General features: G+C 36.4%; 1 pseudogene; it reads right to left on the bottom strand.

Annotated features, from left to right (window-relative positions):
* Positions 1-6,926: 6,926 nt before the first annotated feature.
* The window catches only part of LOC127804382 (cytochrome P450 71AU50-like), a 34,473-nt pseudogene continuing 19,490 nt past the window's right edge, over positions 6,927-21,909 (bottom strand).

Raw genomic sequence — 21,909 nt, 5'->3', positions numbered from 1 at the left:
ACTTACTAAGATTCCTCGATTCCCACACATGAGTTAATCATCTCTAGATATCATAGTCAAGCATGTGATTTATATTGCCTATGGATCTAATTTATAACAATCATTTAGTCATTCATGTATAAATCATTAAAAAGTGATCAATTTTTTAGAGCATTTGTAACATCCCACTTTTTCCAAGGCATTAGATAACACAAGATTTCGGGGCTATTTTTTTCCAATATAAACTCCACGTGAATCGTTTACCGATAATCCTGTTATACCTTCTCAGCATACCAAAGTAATAATTAATAAGGTAAGACAGGTAAATCATCATAAATGTGGAAGCTAGATAGAAATCTTAAATGGTACATAACCGAACCATTTTATTCATAACATGAAAATCATACTATCTTCAAACATGACATCATCAAGATATACATCATAATCAAAAGACATGCTACGATCCATCTACACATAGCCGTTACTCCTTGGGAATTCATTTTCCTTTGGTGTCGCTGCCTTCACTTGAAACATTTGAATATTCCAGGAACAAAATCCAAAATTAGATGCTAAATCATCTAAGTGAGAGTTCAAAACATTTTCATAAATGTATCCAAGACATGAAATAACTGAAATATCATGACAATTCCCAGCCCAAGAGAATCCCACACAGCAGTTAACCCTAACCAGGGAAAATACAATCTCTCTAAAGGCAACACAACCACATCGACACATTGACACAACACCGTCCTAGCTAGTTTAAGAGGGGAAACATCAATGCATGAACCCAGGAATCACCCTATCATTATTATGTTCCCACTCAGAAGCATTCTAGACCATGTCAACACAAACCCTGACCACAAGATGATCAACACTATCCCTGGGAATCCACGTCCACCTCGGAAACAATGTTACCTCTCAAAGGTCCTAGGGTGGTGTCCACTTGCAACCCCTCCACTTAAGTCGATATGGGATGGTGTACACTCTTAGCCCCGCCATTTGTCGATTCGCAATGGTGGTTTCACTCTCAGCCCCCATTACAAGTGGGTATTAATCCTTGGCACGCTTCCCTAATGCTATCACTCAAGTGTCACATCACAAGTTGACATCTCACATCCCACATGAATAACACAAAAACATGCCAATGCCACATACCATGAATTGATGCATCATATAAAACAACATTTCATATATATAATTTATCACATAAAATTAAATACACAAGAATAAACATTTTGGGATGAACCTCCCATATGAAAACAACCATCATAGGTTCAACCATTCACATGCATAAAAACCATTTGCATGTAACTAAATCAAGTTTAAGGGTATGAATAACTCATAGTAAACCAAGTTTTTAAGTAAGAACACTCACAAGTCAAAACATTTGTAATAAGTTAAAACCAAGTGTTAGATCGAACCATTCACCTTGAACATACTCAGAACGCCTCAATTTCCATGCAAATCCTTAAGTTCTTTTTTCAGAATTCTTCCATCTTTCTCAAGAACAAGACCCTCCCATTTGTTTCCCTCAATTTGGGAGATATTCTACTCAAAGATGTTTGGAATGGTTTGTGATCAACTTAGGCCCCAATTTATAAAATTCTCTAACCAACCACATGTTGCCACCTTAAAGGTCATCATGAGTCTTATCTTCCATCTCAAGGAAGTCATTATGCATCATTATGAGGCCTTAACTTAGCTTCAAGAAATCCAATAGTTGCTTGCCACGTGCCCTTAAGGATAAGATTTTGGAGACTTGGAGGCTAAGCAAACTTCTATAGCTAATCACGCGTTGCCACTTTGTGAGGTCATCATGAGTCTTATTTGCTACCTCAAGGGAGTCATTATGCATCATCATGAGTGCTTGCCACATGTCCCTAGTTTGGAGACTAAGCAAATTTGGAGGCTAAGTCTTGGACTCCAAAGTGATTCAAATGTGAATTTAATGTTGTTTGAAATCCAAAGCTCAATTGAAATGTAAACTCACGTACGCACATTCTCAACTATTTACACCTTTACCCTGCCACCTCATGCTTTGATTTGTGTGCCGCATCATGACTTCTAATGGTTAGTTGGCCCAGTTCGTTACCCTAATGATCAAGTTGAGAAGTTCTAAGAATTACACTTTGGCCCAAATTAACTTTTTAGGTAATTGCACCTAGACCTCTTTCAACTTGGTCCCCCGACTAATTTTTAATTTCATTTTAGTCCATGGAGAAAGGATTAATTATGCTAATACCCCTGATTTTTTAGGTAAATTACACTTTTACCAGAATATCAATAATTACGATTTTTCCCCTGGCTCAGAAACTGAATTTTTATCTCCAGACTTCCACAATCCCTTGAAATATCGTAGTTCCTCAAGTATCTAAATCTAAAAATCTCGACTATTACATCATTTATGATCATTTGATTTTTCAGGCTGAAATTAGTTGTACCGAAAAAATTGTCTCTACCCTGACTGCTTTAGGTGTCATAAATCTTACCTCATGACACTCGTCAATGACATACCTTTTTTCTTAAATATTTACGCTCTAGGGTACTCCCTTCCATCGATTCGACAATTATTTAACTAAATTCTTAAACCGATTTCTAGTTCCATGAACTTACTTAATACTATAAAATATGGGATATTATATCATTAAACACAATAATATAAATTTCTCATGTAAATAATAATCAAGTTTTAAATTAAATTAAATAAATAATTACATAATCTCAAAATTAAAAACTATTCAAACTCTAGCTAAAATAATTTAATTAAATATAATTAAAATAAAAATTAAATAAAGAGGAATAACTCCTTATCCATTCTGGATCACAATGGATATGCTATAGTTGCTGCTCCTTCGGCGTCCCTATGCGCGAGGCTTCCCTCAATTCCTTCTTGTGCGCCGCCTCCCTGCCCTCGCTGTGCGCCTTCTTCCATTCATCATTCCTAGTCCCAAAATCTCCTTTATATATTAATATATATATATATATATGCACATGGACCTTGCCCTATTCTCTACCTTCACGCCACTGATTATTATATATATATATATATTATTTATTTTTTTATAATACATCTATATCAATATTATAATTTAATATATAATATAATATTTAATATACTATTAGTTATAGTAATTTTAATTATATTATAATATTAATTATTTAAAATACTTATTTATTTTTATTTATATTATAATATTACTTTATAATATTAATTTTGAAGTTAACTTTATAATATTTCTTTTTCTTTTTTCTTTTTTATGTCCAAATCTTCGAATTTATTTCCTTTGATGGATTCATATAAAAAAGATTAAAATAATGTAAAATTTATAAAAACACACATTTTGTGTAGAAAAAAAATAATACAAGATTAAGATAAAAATTAGATAAAAATATATATACAATTAAGTCTTATCACTAGCCAAATTAAAAATGCCTAATTGATGGGGTAATTGGCGAGAGAAATGATATATGAGCACTCCAAGAAAATGCCACTGATCGTGCCATAAGAATGCTCTCCGACCATTCTTAATCCGCCAACCAAAACATCTATCTTTAACACGATAGGTATAGACCCACTTAATCCAAAGAGACTCATTCTTTCCCAAGAACAGGTACCGGAAGCTTGACAACAAGGGTCTGATTCCAAACATACAAAGGTTTTAGACTGAAACCCCCTTGCTCCTTTGGACAACAAATCTCATGCCAAGCTACTTTAGATTTATGAGAATCTGCACTACAAGAAAAATGTATTTTAGCGACGGAATTATTCCGTCGCTTCCGTCGCTATTTTTTTAAAATATTTTTTTGGGTTAGTGACGGAAACCCCATCACTTAATTTAGTGATGGAATTAGCGACGGAAATCTCGTCGCTAAATATAAAAAATACTAAATAAAAAAAAATAAAATTTAGCGAGGGACTCAATCCCGTAGCTAAAAAATAAAAAAATTAAAATTTAGCAACGGGGTCAACCTTGGTTGCTAAAAAATAAAAAAAAAATTAAATAAAACTAAATAAAATAATTCAAATTTAGCGACGAGTCAACCCATCGCTAAAAAGTTAAAAAAAAAATCAAATTTAGAGACCAGGTCAACCCGTCGTTAAAAAATAAAAACAAATTAAATTAAAATTTAGCGACGAGACCAATCGCGTCGCTAAAAATTAAATAAAAATAAAAATTTAGATGAAAAGAATTTAAATAAAATTAAATTAAAAAGTAAAAAAATTAAATAAAAAATTAAAATTTAACAATGGGGTACACCAGCTACTAAAAAAAAATAAATAAGAAAATTAAAATTTAGCGACGGGGTACGCTTATTTTTTATTTTTTAGCCATGGGGATGAGCCTGTCGCTAAATTTTAATTCAAATTTAGCAATTAGTCAACCCATCGCTGAAAAATAAAAATAAAAAAATGAATAATTCAAATTTAGCGACGGGGTACACCCGTCGCTAAAAAATAAAAAAAATTAAATAAAAATATTAAAATTTAGCAATGAGGTACGCCCATCGCTAAAAAATTAAATAAAAAAAATTAAATTTAGCTAGGGGATCCCAATCGCTAAAAAATAAAAAATAATTAAATGAAGAATTAAAATTTAACGATAAGACAACCCTATAGCTAAAACATAAAAGAAATTAAATAAAATAATTCAAATTTAGCGACGGGATACTCCTCCTCGCTAAAAAAAACAAAATAAAAAAAATCAAAATATAGTAATGGGGTCAACGCCATCGCTAAAAAATAAAAAAAATTAAGTAAAAAATCAAAAATTTTACATTTAAACATATTATAATAATTTTTACTAACATTAATATTAGTAGAAATTAAACTAATAATTTTTAAATATATTAAAAATTAAAATCAAAATAAAAACATAATTTTTCACTGCTAATATAATAATTAATAAAGTTTTATTTGAATTAATAACGAAATAAAATTAAAATTAAAATTAATATTCATTTCCCTTTACTAACATTAATATTAAAATTAATATCACTAAATAAGTTTGAGAAATTTTGGTGTATAAATATAATTTTGAAATATTTGGAAGAGAATACTATAAATACATTTTATATACATCAATAAACAAGAAAGCTTCCAGATTGGCTGGATCGCGCGCAGAACTTGGTTATGAGAGGTTGGGGGTTCGAATCTGGTAAAGAGCTTGAGATAATAGCTAGGAATAATATCCCAACGCTACCACGTGGCGAGCATAGGCGTAGCCACGTGGCACACATGAGGGGAGGCCGGGGCCTAGCGCGCGTTGAATTTTGAATTTTGGGGTTGAATTTAGCGACGGGGTTAAATAAAATTTAATAAAAAAATTAAATTTTATATAGCGACAGGTACAACCCCTGTCGCTGATTCCGTCGCTAAAAAATACTCGTCACTAACCTCGTCGCTAAATTTCATCGATGCCCTTTTTAGCGACGGAAAGGTACCCGTCACTAAATCTGTCGCTAAAAAATTTAGCGACGAAATTTTTCGTCGTTAAAACACTAATTTTTTGTAGTGCTGCTTCATTGCCATTCCAAAGGAAATTGCGTACCAATTGCTTAATGTCCTTAGTCACTCGCTTTGGAAGAATAAAAATCGAAGCCCAATACACGTAGATGGTAGAGAGTGATAATATTGATGTTTTAGTTTTGATGATTCACAAAACTTTACAAATTTTACATATGTTATGAAAATAAAATGAATTTCAAACCATCTTATGAAAACAAGCTACCTTATGCAAATAAAATCAAATTCTATCAAAAATAAACTATCTCATCTCTATGGCATATTTTTCTTAATGAAAAGTTTGTAAAATCAAAATAATTTGTCTTAAACACATTGGCCAAAACATTCTTCAAAAATTGATTCTAAATGTCATTGAAAAATCATAGCATATTTTTTCAAAGCAAGAGACAAGTTGTCGACTGGTTCTTTGTACCTGCCAATCGATTTTTCACATCTTGTCGACCGCCTAATATAGGTTGCTGACCGGTTGAACAACATGCTCTTTATAGTTTGTTGTCGACCGTCTCTGCATCTTGACTGGTCTTGTGAAGTTGTTGACCGCCTTGATCCACCTGTCGACCAATGTTCAAATATTTGAACTAACCTATCGGCCGGTTGAATGAAGCTTTCGACTGGTTCACCGCAGACAACATGTAATTACTAGTTCATCCACTCTCTCAAAGTGGTCTCTCCACTTTCAATGACAAGATTCTCGATCAAGCCTTTAAATCTCTATAAATACAAGTTAAGAGGAGAATTCAAGATACCCAAGTGATCTATTTACAAGCTCCCAAGTGATCATCATTTATCGTGCTTTATTGGTGCCCTAAATCTCTTTATTTCAAGGCTTATGTTTAATTGTGTATAATTATATTTCTAGCCTTATTCTTGTTCTTGATTACATTGTAACTAAGAGGGCATACTCTTAGAGATTCATTTATTGTATCACTATTTGTGTTCCTAGCTCATATAACTAGATAACCTACTTGTACCTAAGTAGGAGGTTGTATTTTCACCTAGCTTTACTAAAGGACTTGTTTGCCTAAGCAAGAGGATTGTATTTTCCTAGATTAGTGCTAGAGGCCTATCCGGTGTGATAGGAGAGTTATAGCAATTTGCTTGAAAATTCTTAATAAAGAGCTAAGAAGTAGACTAGGCTTGTTCAAGCCAAACCATTATACATAGCTTCTATCACTCAATTGCTCTTACTTTGCATTTCATAATTTGTGTTTTGCAATCTTTCGACCATCCTTAACTTGCATCAAAGTTTTGTTCTTCTTAAGTAAGAAATTTTTTAATTTTATATCAAAATTTTAAATAACCCAATTCACATCCCTCTTGGGTATTATTGCCATAGCTATTCGATTCTATCCTTTGAATGAGAAATCTGGAGTCGTCCACAAAACGAAAGCAAACAGTTACACCGAGTGAATGATAACCCAATTCACCTCCCTTTGTAAATTGTTGAATGATAATTCTCTCTCTCTCTCTCTCTCTCCTGGTGGATATTACTCCCCTCAAATCTCTTGAGCAAAAACTTCTTCGGGTCAGTCCATGCATTTAGCTAGGTCTCTGCCAATCGCCCATATGTTGATGATGAGTCGAGTTTTTCACGGTATGTGGTAGCCACTGACGACGCAGTCCTAGGTGGCTTCATGAGGAACCATCAATGGCGCTATTTGTTGCAGCCTCAAGGCTTTCTTCACCACCATGCCCAAGTAGTCCAGCTTGTCTATATCCGATTCCTCTACCATTCTCGCCATGCCCACCAATTGTTGAAGCTCATCTTGGACCTTCTTTATCACTCGTGGATGCCTCAGAAGTTCAGAAAGAATCCACTATACTGTTGTTGCTGAAGTGTCCATGGATCCTATAAGCATGTCCTACAAAAAAAATATCCAGTTATTCCATTTTAATACAATTGTACATTAGTAATTTAAAAAGAAAATGAATGAGTAATGGTGTCCCACGCATCTATCTTCGTACCATGACATCCAACAATTCATAAAAGTATTTGTTTTTCTTTTTCATTGTTGTTGAGATGTGCAAAATGTGTAATTAGTTCAGGATAGGAAACATAATCTTGTTAGGATTTTACTTGCTAGTAAAAAAAAAAAAAAGACAGATTAAAACAAATCTCCACTAAAATAAGAGACCGCAATTAACTTGACATGTATCTTGTGATTGAGTGAGTTAGTTTACTAGTATCATCACTTTGACATGGCGGCGATCAATCTGGAAGTTAGCTTGTTCAGATTCCATGAAAGCTAATAAGATGTCAACAAAGTCCTTGTTCTGGCCTCGACCCCTGTCTTGAACATGGCTCGTTGATGATATTCTCTAAGAGTTGATCAAACACCTAGCTTATAGCCTTCATTCGCTAAGTTAGCCCCTGTAAATCAAGCTTTCCAATGTAGGGGTAGTAGTCTCCAATGTTAGGAATTGCCCCCAGCTTCATCCCCTCTCTCACCACCGCTTTCAACCTTTTCTCTTGTCCAACTCCTCCTCCTCGTACTTCTTCTCGATCACCATCTAATACTAATGTCGGCGGTCGTGGATGAAACCATAGTGCTCAGATCCACCGCCACACACTCCCAAGCTGCCTGTTGCTTGATCTTGTCGACAAAAATGTCAAGTTCCTCCTTCCTCACGGATTGGAAAGAAGCGATCTTGTTGGCACTAAGCAACTAAAGGATGTAGAGCTTTCGCATGTTTCACCAGTAAGGCCCGCATGGGGCGAAGGACAAGTTCCTTTGCTTGTAAGATATGTACTTGGATGCCTCGTGAGGCGGCCTATCGGCGAAGACTAGATCGTGGGTCTTGAGGAACTGTTCAGTAGAGCTGACCCAACGAATTGGGGGGCTTTAAACGAAAAAATTTGTAGAGGTCTTCTCAAGTGTATTAATTTTTTTTATAAAAAAATAAATAATACACCTTGGGTCGGCATTATAATGACCCGTTAGTGGGTCTAGATTATTTTGATAATATTTTAATGAGTGTTATATTCGGGTATTATTTGACCTAAGGGAATTTGAAAATAATTAATGTGTTGTGAATGGTTTCAATGCAAGCAAAATTTATGTGCATGGAAAAGTCCAATGGATAAGATGAAATATGACTTGAAAAGTCAAATGATCTGAGTTATGTTTTGGGAATTAGTTTGCATGGGTGATGTTTAGAATTATTAGGCTTTAATGTTGGTAAAGAGAAGTAAATGTGCATGTGTTTATGGGAATACATGGGAAATAGGAAGAAAAAAAAAAGAGAAGAGGAAATGATGTATGGATGTGGAACCTATGTAAACTAAGTTGAATGAAAATTTTAAGGATTATTTAAATGGTCAAGGGATAAGGTGGAGATTAAAAGAAAAGAAGAAGGGAAAAATGGGAAATGTGGCATGGTATATAAAGAGAGAAATCTCTCATTCTCTCCCATTCTTGTTCTTCTTCTTCAAACCCTCTTATTTTCTTCTTCCATCCAATTCTTCTCTTCTCCCATTTTCTTTTATTCTCTCTTTGAAATTGAAGTTGGAGATTTAAATTCATGGGATTAGTAGCTGAAATCTTCGGTGGATTCATCCAAATAGAGGCAAGTTCTTGCTTGCACCTATTTTTCATCTTTGATGTGCAAGTTCCCTTTTCTTTTTCTTCATACCGTTGTGAATCTATTTCCATTTCTATGGGGGATGTAAACTAGAATCTTGGGGTTTTTCTAGATGTCCTTGGATCATGGAATTTTAGAGTATGTTCTTGGATTTTTTTTTTTTTTTTGGTTGGGGGGGGGGGGGGAGGGATGTTTGTGTGGAAGGTTGAGGTTTTACAACAATTTGGTTGATTGCATTTCGTATAATTTTTGGTGGAATCTTGGTAAGTTGAGGTTATGGCTGAAATGAGGAACTCTTCTATCTCATCTCTTCATGAAAATGATATATTTGGGATTTGGATGGACTATGGTGGGTTTTGGGATGGTTTTGGGGTGTTCTCGATCGTTTCTGTGCATTTCTAGTCTCATTAGTCTACTAATTAGTGGGTTAGCTGACCCCCGGAAGATCAGCTCTTAGCCCAGTCGACTAAGCTTTTCAATAGTCAACTAATCTTCTCATTAGTCGACTAAAGGTTCTAGACAACTTTGCACAGTCATACGATTTTGGCCATGACTTTTTGTGTAGATATCTGATTTAGGAACCGTTTAAATTGTTGTAAACTAGACTCGATAAGATTCAATTTTATATATAATTTGGATTATTTGAACAAGAATTGTACCGGTTAGAGTCCCATGAAGTACCAACTGACATATAATTTTCTATTTTGGGTAGTTGGCCTTGCTCTAGTTCTTGGCGAATAAATCACTTACTTTGGGGCATGATTGAAGTATAATGAGATCTATTGATGGGATAAATGATGAGGCTTCTAGATGTAATTCTTTATGAGAGTATAAGAGGTTTCCTGAGCATTTCTAATGCATTTTGTATTCGCTAGCCAAGTAGGGCTTATTCTCCCTACATTTCCTTGTGGAATGATGTCGTACCCTTGTGGGATAGGTTCCAAAAGGCCAGTGTTCGGTGGTTATTGTATTTTAGCTTACTTGCCATATTACATTGCATTGTGTTGTTGGGGCATGGGTTGCATTTATTGGGGGTCATGATTTGTATTGGTTGGGAGTGTGAGCATTGGCATGACACAATTGGCTTGTTGAGTGTTGACTTGTGTATGTTGGGCAAGCATATGCATGTAGAGCATTCGCATGTGAGAATTACTATGTGGGTGTAGCATGGCCTGATGCTTGGCTTATGTGGGCCTTGACATCACGTTTATCTTGCAAGAGCCATTGCATTTCTTTATATGTCGTATTGCATGGTTCCTTGTGCGTGCTGGTTTTATCCACGAGATGTACACCTATTCCGGAGACGGGAGGACTGTCCTGAGGGAGTGTTGGCTCATGAGTTTTACTATTCTGGGTATCGGGAGTACCGCCCCGATGAGGCTTGGCTTGTGATTGTGATGTGTAAAACTGGGGATTCGAGTCCCATAGCAGCCTGAGATCTTTGATGTAGTGATGTTCATGGTTCCGTTATGGTAGCCTGTTATGGCTACTAGGAGGTTTGTATATAAGGCCTTGGGAGCCATTGGTTGTGATCTCTTATGTGGGTCTCAAGGACCATATGTGTGCATTTATGCATTTTTTATTATGACTTGGCATTACGGTTCATAGCATGGCTTGATATGTGATATATATCATGTGTGGGGACGTTTATGGGTGAGTTAGCTAACAACCATGTTATCCTTTTTCTTATATATATATATATATATATATACTTGCTGAGTCTTGTGACTCATTCTTGCTTTACATCATTCCAGGTAAGCATGGAAAGACAATTGAGAGTGGGTTTAGTCGAGTTTAGCTTTCCTTATGATAGATGTTGTGTACAGAGGCACCCTAACTGGAAGATTCTTAGGCGTTTTTTCTTGCTTTGAGTTTAGGAAGAATATTGTCTTACTATGCTAGGCATGGTGTTTCTTATGGGATATACGGGCATGCGAGCCCTAATGTTGTCATTAAAGATTGTGTACTATATGATTTTTGCTTCTCTTGTGTATATTAATTAAAAGCTCTTTAAAGATATTTTTTTTTAGTCTGCATTTGTTTCCATTTCAGTGAGGGTTTCCTCTCGAAACTCTTGTGTTTATGGGACTTTCAGGAACGGTTCCTTATAGGCATTGCCAAGCAGTGAGTGTGTTGTGTGTAGTGACCGTAAAAAAGAACACGTGCGAGAGAGTGGGGGGGGGGGGGGAAGAGAGAAAATTTTGAAAGGGAAAATGGGTTTTGTGGGATTATGGGAATTGGAATTTGGGAATAACAACAACGGTAAAAAATTAGAAAATGGAGAAGAGAAGATGAAAAGGTTTATTATGTTTTATATTTAATTTTTATAATAAAATATTTATTATTAAAAAAATAAAAAAATATATATTATAAATTTTTAAAATTAGGGGCCTTTAAATTTTGGGAGTGTAATACCCGGGAATGATTTGAGACTATAAATAATATTTGATGAAGGATACAAGTGGAATTTTTAGAAAAATAAGGCTATAGGATACACTAACGTAGCTTTAGACGACCGAATTAGATGAAGGGAGTACCCTGGACCCTAGATAGCCAAGGAAAATAGTATAGTATCGACTAATGATTCGAGTTATGATTTTTGGTGATGAAAGAAATTGGATCAGGAACAGTTTTTGGTATAACTGTCGACCAGACTGAGAGAACCGAATCAATGTAGGGATCATCCAAAAAGTCAACGGAGTATGTTAACGACTAATATTTTATGTGTAGAACAACTCTTAAGTGATTTCAGGTTGAAACGAATGGATTTAAGGTCAAATCGACCAGCCGAGCCTAAGTGCAAATTTTCTAATTTTACCCGAGGGAGGTCAAGACGATGTTTTTTTGGAACTTCTAAACTTGTGGGCCTTAGTGATGGTGTTGGAAAGATCAGGGGTATCATGGAAGGGGCCAAAATGAGATTTGATGAAATTAGGGGGTGAAAATGCAATTTAGCAAAAATTGCAATGTGAATGCAGCAAGCCAAAACGGCCGCCGCAAATCCACGCACATGGAGGCTGATCTCAGTAATGGGACAACCGGGGAGGAGTTGGGGGAGGTCGTATACGGCCGAGGGATGCTTGGTGGCAATGGATTGGCCGCTGATTGGCTGGAAATTACCTATAAAATAGTAAGGGTTCGGCCAATTCTTTTCACACAAATTGCTCGCATTTTGGTGAGAATCAAAGGCAAGGGATAGAGGGATTTTGGTCTCGAGGCGTCAAGGATCAATTCTGAAGTTTTTGGGAGGTTTTTCATTATGTTTGGAGGCTGTTCGAAGGCTGGCCAGAAAACCCAAAGCGGACTGCCTCCGTCACCTGTAACTGGCCTTCCGGTGGCCTTGCCAGTGTCCTTTCGGCCTTAAAGTTGTTCCGTTGTGATCGACTGGATGACGACTTGAAAGGGGTGGGATCATATCTTCCATTGGAGCACCCATCGGCGCATGAAAAATCGAGGAAGAAGGTGGCGCATGGCAGCACACGCCACACACCACTCGCACCCACGCGCTGAGTGCGTAAGGGCGCGTGAGCAAGGGATTTTTCGGTATTTTTCTTCTAGAATTTTTATTGATTTATTTTATGATTTATCATGTTGAAATATTTGGAAAAATGTTTGAGGAGATAATTATTTTAGAATTATTGAGGTGAAAAATGAGAGAAAAATGGCGAAAATTATGGAAAAATTGAGGAAAATGGATTTTGATGCTCCCTTAATTAAATACGGTGTTTAGGGAATATTATGGCTTGAGGTTGAGTATAAACACAAGTGTCTGTGATTTGGCACGCAAATCGAGGCAGTGCACATGGATCGAGGCAATCCGAATTGTTCGAGGTGAGTGTTCTACCTAGAAACTTGGTTTTAAGTTGTGAGTTGTTCACTACCAAACATGACTTGTTCATGCTAATGGTTTTGTTGCATGTAAATGATAACCGGTGACGGTTGGTTTTATGAGGGAGGTTCGCCCCTAAACGTTTCAAACTTGTGCATTGCATTTTATAAAATGTTGTTTATATGATGCTTTGAATTGGGACATGTGGCATTATCTTGCGTTTTGTGCTCGTATGGAATGTCAGCCTAAGATGTTGTCTAAATATTGTAGCCATAATTCTCCAAGGGCGTGACGGAATAATAGGGGTATCTAATACTGGTGTGCATGTCAGGATAGCTGCCTTGGTTTCCGTGCTAGACCGTTTGGTCAAGGAAGTTGCACTAAGACGACTAGGTGGCTAGGATGTTGTCTGGATAGTGTAGCCATAATTCTCCAAAGGCGTGGCAGAATAATAAAGGTATCTTGTGTTGGTGAGTATGCTGGGATAGCTGCCTTGGTTTTCGTGCCAGGCTATTTGGTCAGGAAAGTTACACTAGGATGACTAGGTGGTCCATGTGAAATTTTGCAGTTGGGATTGTATGGTGGTTCCCAAATGCTTAGAGTGGGAACATAATTTGGAGAGATGCGTTGGTTTGCTCTCTTAAGCTAGAACCACGTCGTGTCGTCGAGTCAGTATTGTGGCATAGCTTTTAGAGATATTGCTCTTTTCCCGTGGTAGGGTTAAGCGCTTGGGATTCTCTTGGGCTAGGGCATGTCGGGTGTATTGGTTTATTTCATGTCTTGCATTCATTCATGAAAAATGTGTGTTTTGAACTCTCACTTAGATGTTTCATCATCTAATTTGAACTATGTCCCTAGAATATTCAAACGTTCTAGGTGAAGGCAGCGGTGCGAAAGGGAAAAGGATCGTCGAGGAGTGACGGCGATTAGTGGATAGTTTACTTTATGTCGTTTTCAATTATGTTGTTAATTTTGATGACGTCATGTAAACGTTGGTTTGACTTTATAATATGAATAAAGTGGTTTCAGTTATGACCTGTTAAGGTTTCGATCTAGCTTCCGCAATTGAGTTGATGAACCTATCTTAGTTTATTGATGATTCATAGTTGATATACTGAGAAGGTGTAACAGGATTTTCGGGGAACGATTTATGTTGGGTTTCCGTTGTTTGGAAAAAACAATATCCCCGGAATCTTACGTTACCTAATGCTCCAGAGAAGTGGGGTGTTACAATTGGTATCAAAGTGAAGGTTTGAAATTTAAGGGACTCTGATTAGGGTTTGAAACTTAAGGGACTCTAATTAGGGCAATGGTTATTTGAGGATTATAGATTTCGTTGGAAATTTAGAAATTATCGATTTGAGGTCAATAACAAAGTCCTTACGTGGAATAATGGGATAGCTGGTAGTTATCGTGAATGATCGAGTTAGGAATAATTCAGTTAGATTGAGGATCCTAGGAATATTAAACTTATGATGATTCGATAAGTGTTGTTGAGAATAGAGTTTAAGGATTCGGAAGATCGATTTTGATTATAGGGATCTCAAAATAAATGTTGTGAGGATCAAGGTAGAGTTACCTCAAGGAAACTACTCATGGGAACGAGTCAAGTGTGTTAGTTCAAATGTTGATCTAGAGAATGAAATGGCCGGGATATAGGATTGAATCCCGTGAAGGCTATTGGAGACTAGAAATTTTGGCTACTCATGAATTAAGATTTGGACAGGGTACCTTTTATGGTTGTGGGACCCAAAAGATTGGTTAGCAAGATTGAGATTATCTTTAAGTGAGATTAGCATTGATTAAGAAAGTGTTTTTCTTTTTCAGATGGTGAAAACTCAGAGAGTCACGGATCTCAGTGATCGAGGCGAGAGCAACAGTAGTAGCAGTCATCGCAGCCGCTCTACGAATCATGTCACTAACGATGGACGACAAGAGGAACGATTAGGTCCTAGTGAGAATAGACTTGACCGAATGGAAAGAATCTTGGAAGGTATGCTGACACATGTAACGAGAAACGAGCCGCTGAGGCATACCACTCATGTGTTGGATCAGTATCGCCGACAAAGACCCCCGGTATTCAGGGAAAAAGCAGAAGATGACCCATACATAGCCGAGTTCTGGATGGAGCAAACTGAGAAGTTGCTCCAACATTTGCAATGTAGTGACGAAGAGAAAGTTAATTGTGCTACATTCATGTTAGAGGAAGAGGCTACACGATGCTGGCAATCAATCCAGCGAGCTTTGCAGAGGACACCCAAGCAAATAGAGCAAGATCCAAGGCTGAGGCAAGCTCAACCTGTGATTTGGGCAAGATTCAAAGAAGCGTTTAACGGAAAGTATTTTCCTCGGAGCTGGAGAGAAGAAAAAACTTGAGAATTCATGAAATTGAAGAAGATTGACAAGATGTAGGTGACTCAATATGATGTCAAGTTTACCCAACTGATCCGGTATGTACCTATGTACGAAGCCGATGAGTGGCAGAAAGCCCAAAAATTTATGGGTGGACTAAAAGTGGGACTGTAGCAAGCTCTTAGCTCGTGGACTTTGGACACCTACAACGAGGCGTTGGATAGAGCCTTATCCATTGAGACTAATCTACTGCGAGTTGGATTGATTAGATCGGACGAAAAGAAGAAAGATCCGAAAGGTGGGGAACATAAATTAGATGGAAGGAACTCCAAAGACAGTGAGCCGTGTCCCCGATGCAACAAGATACACTCAGGGAAACAATGTTTCCAAAGATATGTCGCTGTTTTACATTCGGTGAAGAAGGACATAAGGAAAATGACTGCCTTAAGAATAAAGAGGCACCTTCGACTGGGAATCGAATGAGGATCACATGTTTCACGTGTCAACAACCCGGTCATTACTTGAGCGAATGTCCAAAGAGGCAGAAGATGGAGCAACTGGGAAAAGCAAACGAGGCACAAAAACCTTGCCCTGGACGAGTCTTCTACCTGTCAAAGGATGACGAAGATATCTACCCGACAATGGAGAAAAGGTACGCCGAGTTAAGTTCAATGTTATCAATTTATGTGCGATCATGGCAGCTGAGTTAAAGTTCAATGTTATCAATTTCTGTGTGATCTTATCATATACATTAGCATTATAGTAGATTGGGAGAATTAGGAGTCAAATGAAATGTATTTTGAGGACACGATTGGGAATGATATTAAGTATTATGAATCATTTGGATATGTACAACTGCCTGTTTAGAGTTACAACGGGATATTCTGGAAAATAAGAGACGTGTCTGGTAGGCTCGGACTGTATAGAGATGTAAGTTAAGAATGATTGCCAAGGATTAGGAATGATACATCTAGGACTTTTCAATTGGGATTCATTAGCAATAGTAGTGACACAATTATCACGGACCAAATTTCGAGGACGAACTTTATTAAGGAGGGAGAATGTAATACCCGGGAATGATTTAAGGCTATAAATAATATTTAATAAAGGGTACAAGTGGAATTTTCAGAAAAATAAGGCTATAGGATACACTAACGCAGCTTTAGATGGCTGAATTAGACGAAGGGAGTACCCCGAACCCTAGATAGCCAAGGAAAATGGTATATTATCGACGAATGATTCGAGTTATGATTTTTGGTGATGAAAGAAATTGGATTGGGAACAGTTTTCGGTACAGCTGTCGACTAGGCTGAGAAAACTGAATCAACGTAGGGATCATCCAAAAAGTCAACAAAGTATGTTAATGACTAATATTTTATGTGTAGAACAACCCTTAAGTGATTTCGGGTTGAAACAAATGGATTTAAGGTTAAATTGACTAGCCAGGCCTAAGTGCAAATTTTTTAATTTTGCCCAAGGAAGGTCAAGACGATGTTTTTTTGGAATTTTGAGGATAAAATGAGAAGTACTAAACTTGTGGGCCTTAGTGATGGTGTTGGAAAGATCAGGGGTATCATGGAAGGGGCCAAAATGAGATTTGATGAAATTAGGGGGTGAAAATGCAATTTAGCAAAAATTGTAATGTGAATGCAGCAAGCCAAAATGGCCGCCGCAAATCCACGCACATGGAGGCCGATCTCGGCGATGTGATGGCCAAGGATTGGCCACTGATTTGCCAGATTTTGGCTGAAAATTGCCTATAAAAGGGCAAGGGTTCAGCCGATTCTTTTCACACAAATTGCTCACGTTTTGGTGAGAATCGAAGGCAAGAGATAGAGGGATTTTGGTCTCGAGGCGTCAGGGATCAATTCTGGAGTTTTTGGGAGGTTTTTCATTACGTTTGGAGGCTGTTTGAAGGCTGGCCGGAAAACCTGAAGCGGACCACCTCCGCCGCCTGCAACTGGCCTTTCGGTGGCTTTGCTAGTGTCTTTTCGGCCTTGAAGTTGAGACATTGTGATCGACTGGATGAGGGCTTGAAGGGGGTGGGATCAGATCTTCCATCGGAGCAATCGTCGGCGCCTGAAAAATCGAGGAAGAAAGTGGCGCGTGGCTGCACGCGCCACACACCACTTGGCTGCACTCTCACCCTGGAATTAAAACACAAAACAAAACACAATAAAAATTTTATATATATATATTTTTTTATTTAGGTGAGGTTTATACTCGTCAGTGTAAGAGTGCAGTTGTAGTCCAAATTTAAATTTATATTTTCTGGATGAGTTCAGGTCGTCCACTGAGAGATTTATTTATGGCAAAAGCAAAAGAATATCACACACACGCACACGCATTTAGATGAATTGGTAACAAGATTTTGTTTTATGAATTTTTTTATAACAAATATTAGAAAATAAAGCAAGGTAAAAGTTAAAATAAATGCTTAATGTGAGGATATTAAATTGGATAGCACTTGAGTTAAGACAATTTCAGCACCAACCCATTGATTCCCAAATTTTAGCAAACAATGTTAGTAACATTAATTTAATTTCAGATATGATGGTTTGTTACTAAATGCAATTAGAGATGATGATAGTTCTAGTTTAAGGAATCCCCATACATGATATGCGGGATTCTAATTTAAGCAACTACCATAAATCTAATTACAATTAATATACAAAACAACTAAATTAATCATCCGGGTTTGGGTATGATAGCGTTTCCAGTTCTAGTGACTCTCATGCGTGACATGAAAGCTCCAAGTTAGGCTTACGCTCCAATCCAAACCTAGTGATTTTTCAATAATTAAAACTCACTCATACTGAAATTTAAATTAATGATACTCATTTTAAGCGCAGCTTTCTTTGGGAATCATTGGCGTTGGACACTGTCCTTGCCTTAACCCAAGATTAGATTTAGTTACTCATTTCCATTTAAAAGTTAATTAACAAGAATTTAAATGGCATAATTTTAAATAACATAATTTAAATGATAAGAATTGAAGTAGCAGAAACTAACCGGCCATTTAGGCGGTGGATAATTGAAAGACAAGAATTAAAATTGCAGAAATTTAAAGGCAGAAATTAACTGGCCATTTAGGCGGTGGATAATAAAGTAACAATAAATGACATAAGAATTTAAAAGAAGAAAGAAAGGAAGTAAGATTACAAGAGAAAACAAGAGAGAGAATAAGAGCAATTCTCTAAGGGAAACTCTAAGAACAAAACTAAACTTTGATTCAAGTAATAACCACCCCTCACAAATGCACCAAAGTGAGCTATTTATAGCTCACAAGATGCAATACAAGCCACACAATTATTCAACAAAATATTCACCTAACTAATGGAAGAAAATTAGGTAAAAGACAAAAAATACAAAAGACTTTGTGTGGTGGACTTCTCATAAGAATACAAAAGACTTTAGGTTGTAAATCACTTATAAAAAAATTACAAAACAAAGAAAAGTCTTCTACAAATTGGGCTTTGTTGGGCCTTTGATTGGTCTTGGGCCTTTGGTTGATCTTGGGCCTTTGGTTGGATTCCATTTGATAGTTGGGCCAAGTGCACTTGAAATATCCTTTAAATTGGCCTTTGAATTTGAGAAATTTTAAAATGGGTAATCCAATGTCTTCGATTATGCCCCTAATTAATTGTAGAAGCCAACTTCCTTGTTTCATCCTGAAATAATATGTAATACGAATAATTATTTACTTTAAGCATAAATATAAAGCCAAAATAGGGACATAATTCAGTAGGATATAGGAAATATTGACCCTTATCACACCCCCCAACTTGAATATTGCTAATCCCTTAGCAATCGGATTATACACCAGCCATGATCTAATCGCAATACTTGCATGAATATAAAAATTTCAAATTCGAAACCAAAATGCGTAGAGTAGAACATTCAAAATAAGTTGAACATTCAAAATTAGATTTATGGTTAAAGGTCATACAATCTTAGGAATGGCAATCAGGATAACCAATACACATTATTCTCTCGAAGTTTTGACTTTAAGCCTTACTGTGGATTTTCCCTCCAATAAAACGATTCCTCAGGTGTACACACAAGGAGGTGCACCGTTATAAGAGTAAATGTAAAACAAGTTCAAACTCGGTGTCATCCCAAATACAAAGAACGTATTTTCATGAAAGAGCAGGGAAATTAACATAGCTTCATGATTGGAATAATGCCATAGATAAATAACTTTTGAATTTAAACAGAATTCCTTGCTCCGAACTCAAATCCTGAGATCACATGATTTATAGCATCAAGAGGGACCAAACTGGGTTGTAATGGGGCTATGAGGTTAATACGGGTTGTCAAAGAAAATGGCAAAGTGTGCAAATGGTGTGTTAGGATTTTTTTTTTTTTTTTTACACTAATCTCAAACTGGATATAATGTTTTCTTCAGCATTTGTTTTGAAACACTTATGCTGAATAACTAAGAGAACTTCCCCTTTTTTTTCTTTTTTCTTTTTTTCTTTTATATGAAAATACCGATATAGACTGATTCTTAGAAACACACCAGGTTGGACAAACTTCATATGGTTACAGGTTTAGACGAAGGTAAGGAAAGAAAGTGTGCTAAGAACAGCTCAAATGGGCTAGCAAGGGAGGTTAATGTAAAGAAAGAAAAAGGTTAATAGGCCCAAATTGAAAGAAATTGATCCCCCTATCATACTTCTACAAAACAATGTTACTCAGTCAACTAATTCAGAGTTTTGAAACCAACCAAATTCATCCGCTATCATACTAGACATTCAAAGCAAATTGATGTTTTGAAGCTATTGAAAAGATGAGATAAACAATAAAGCATATTTAGAGTAAGTGTTATTTCACTCAGAAGTAACGATTATTAGGCTCAAACACTCACTCAGGTAATAGTCTCTACTTCTGTTGAGGGATCATGCAGTATGCTAATCAGCTAATTACCATTGCCTTTGACTTTATGACCGATAAACCAATTTCTAATTATTGAACACCCCATGCATGCAAATCATTTATTCTAATTCCATACATATACGTTTTCAAATAAGAAATTAATGCATTTATGATTCATATTGCAAATTCAACTGGCTATCAGTGTATAATTCCAACGCTTTAGGGATAGCATTATTTAAAGCACACACATTCTTTATATTCTTTTTTTTTTTATTAATTTTTTTTAATTCACACAAAACTACAAGCATGCAATTGCAAATTCACAATTAAACATAGACCAGATAATTCATAAATATACCTTACTCCCCCCAACTTGAATTGTAGTAATAAAATAGGATTGTTAGGAATACCTGTAACTCCATAAGTCCATAGATTTACTGTGAACTGCTAAAACTCAAACAAACAAATGAGCATACCATATATATATTTTTATATTTTCACACCAAAATAAAAATTTCATGCAAGTCATAAGATAAACAAAATGCGTCTCAAGAGTACAAAGTACTCCTTACTCAACCATCTTATCATAGACTCGCCTAACAACATTCCACAGTTTTTTATTTTTTTTTTATTTTTAGGAACACAAGAAAAGAAATTTTGTACAAGTCATAGGAGATGTGTCTCAAGAGTACAAAAAGTACTCCTTACTCAGCCATCTTATCATAGACTTGCCTTACAGGGATAATTCTAAATTAATCGAACCTTTTTGCCGCTTGTTTTTGATTGCCTTAGACTAATCTATCCGAGGCTCATAAGGATCGTGCTGTGGAACATAAGTATGTAATTTCTCTAGCAGCTCCTCGATGGTGGATGCAGAAATAAGAATCTTTCTTGTTGAAGGAGAAATGAATTGTTGGTCCACAGCCTGATCAATAAAAGAAAGCAACCCATCGAAAAAATGGTTAACATTTAAAAGTCCAATGGGTTTGGTATTCAGATTGCTCTTGGCCCAAGAGATTATATAGAAGATTTCTTCAAGTGTACCAAAACCTCCTGGTAAAGCGATGAAAGCGTCTGACTGATAAATCTTACTAGCCATGCGCTCAGACATAGAAGTCATTTCTATAAGTTGATCGCGTGTAATCCCAGAAATACGTGGTTCAGCCAAAGGGATTGGCATTACACCTACCACAAATGATTTTACAAAAAGTGCAGCTTGTGAAACATAACCATTCAACCCACGACTTCCCCCTCCATATACCAAATTAATCTTTTTCTCTCCTAATTTTTGGCCTAGTTCGCTTGCTGCAAGTGCGTAACAAATATTACTCCCAAGTTGAGAGCCACAAAGTACACATATGGTTTTGATTCGACGAACTAACTGACCTTTCATGTTTGTTTCTTTTGTATGCCCTGGAAAGAGGTTTGGCAATCAAAAGTAGCTATACAACAATTCAACAAGAAATAAATACAAACAAAAATCATGTGTATGTACAAGTAGTTATGATTGTGGCTCACATCTTCCTCTGGTTTTACGTCCAGAAATGGCTTAAACACTTTCTATGAAGCGAGGATAAGCTTCCCATCCAATTTTCTTATAGATTGGCAAAGAGGGTCGTTTTTAGTCAGATTCCCAAGACTATAGCGTTGGCGGTCACTTATGAACTGGTTCCATAAAGCAAGAAGTTCTCTTTGCACTATTCCACATGAATGCGTCTCAAGAGTCAATCGAATATCATCCAATGACTCCTTACTCAGTCCATCC

Source organism: Diospyros lotus, chromosome 6, assembly GCF_014633365.1.
Source record: "Diospyros lotus cultivar Yz01 chromosome 6, ASM1463336v1, whole genome shotgun sequence".
Taxonomy (NCBI): Eukaryota; Viridiplantae; Streptophyta; class Magnoliopsida; order Ericales; family Ebenaceae; genus Diospyros; species Diospyros lotus.
Note: the sequence above shows the minus strand (reverse complement) of the source record. Positions and strands in the feature narration are given on the sequence as shown.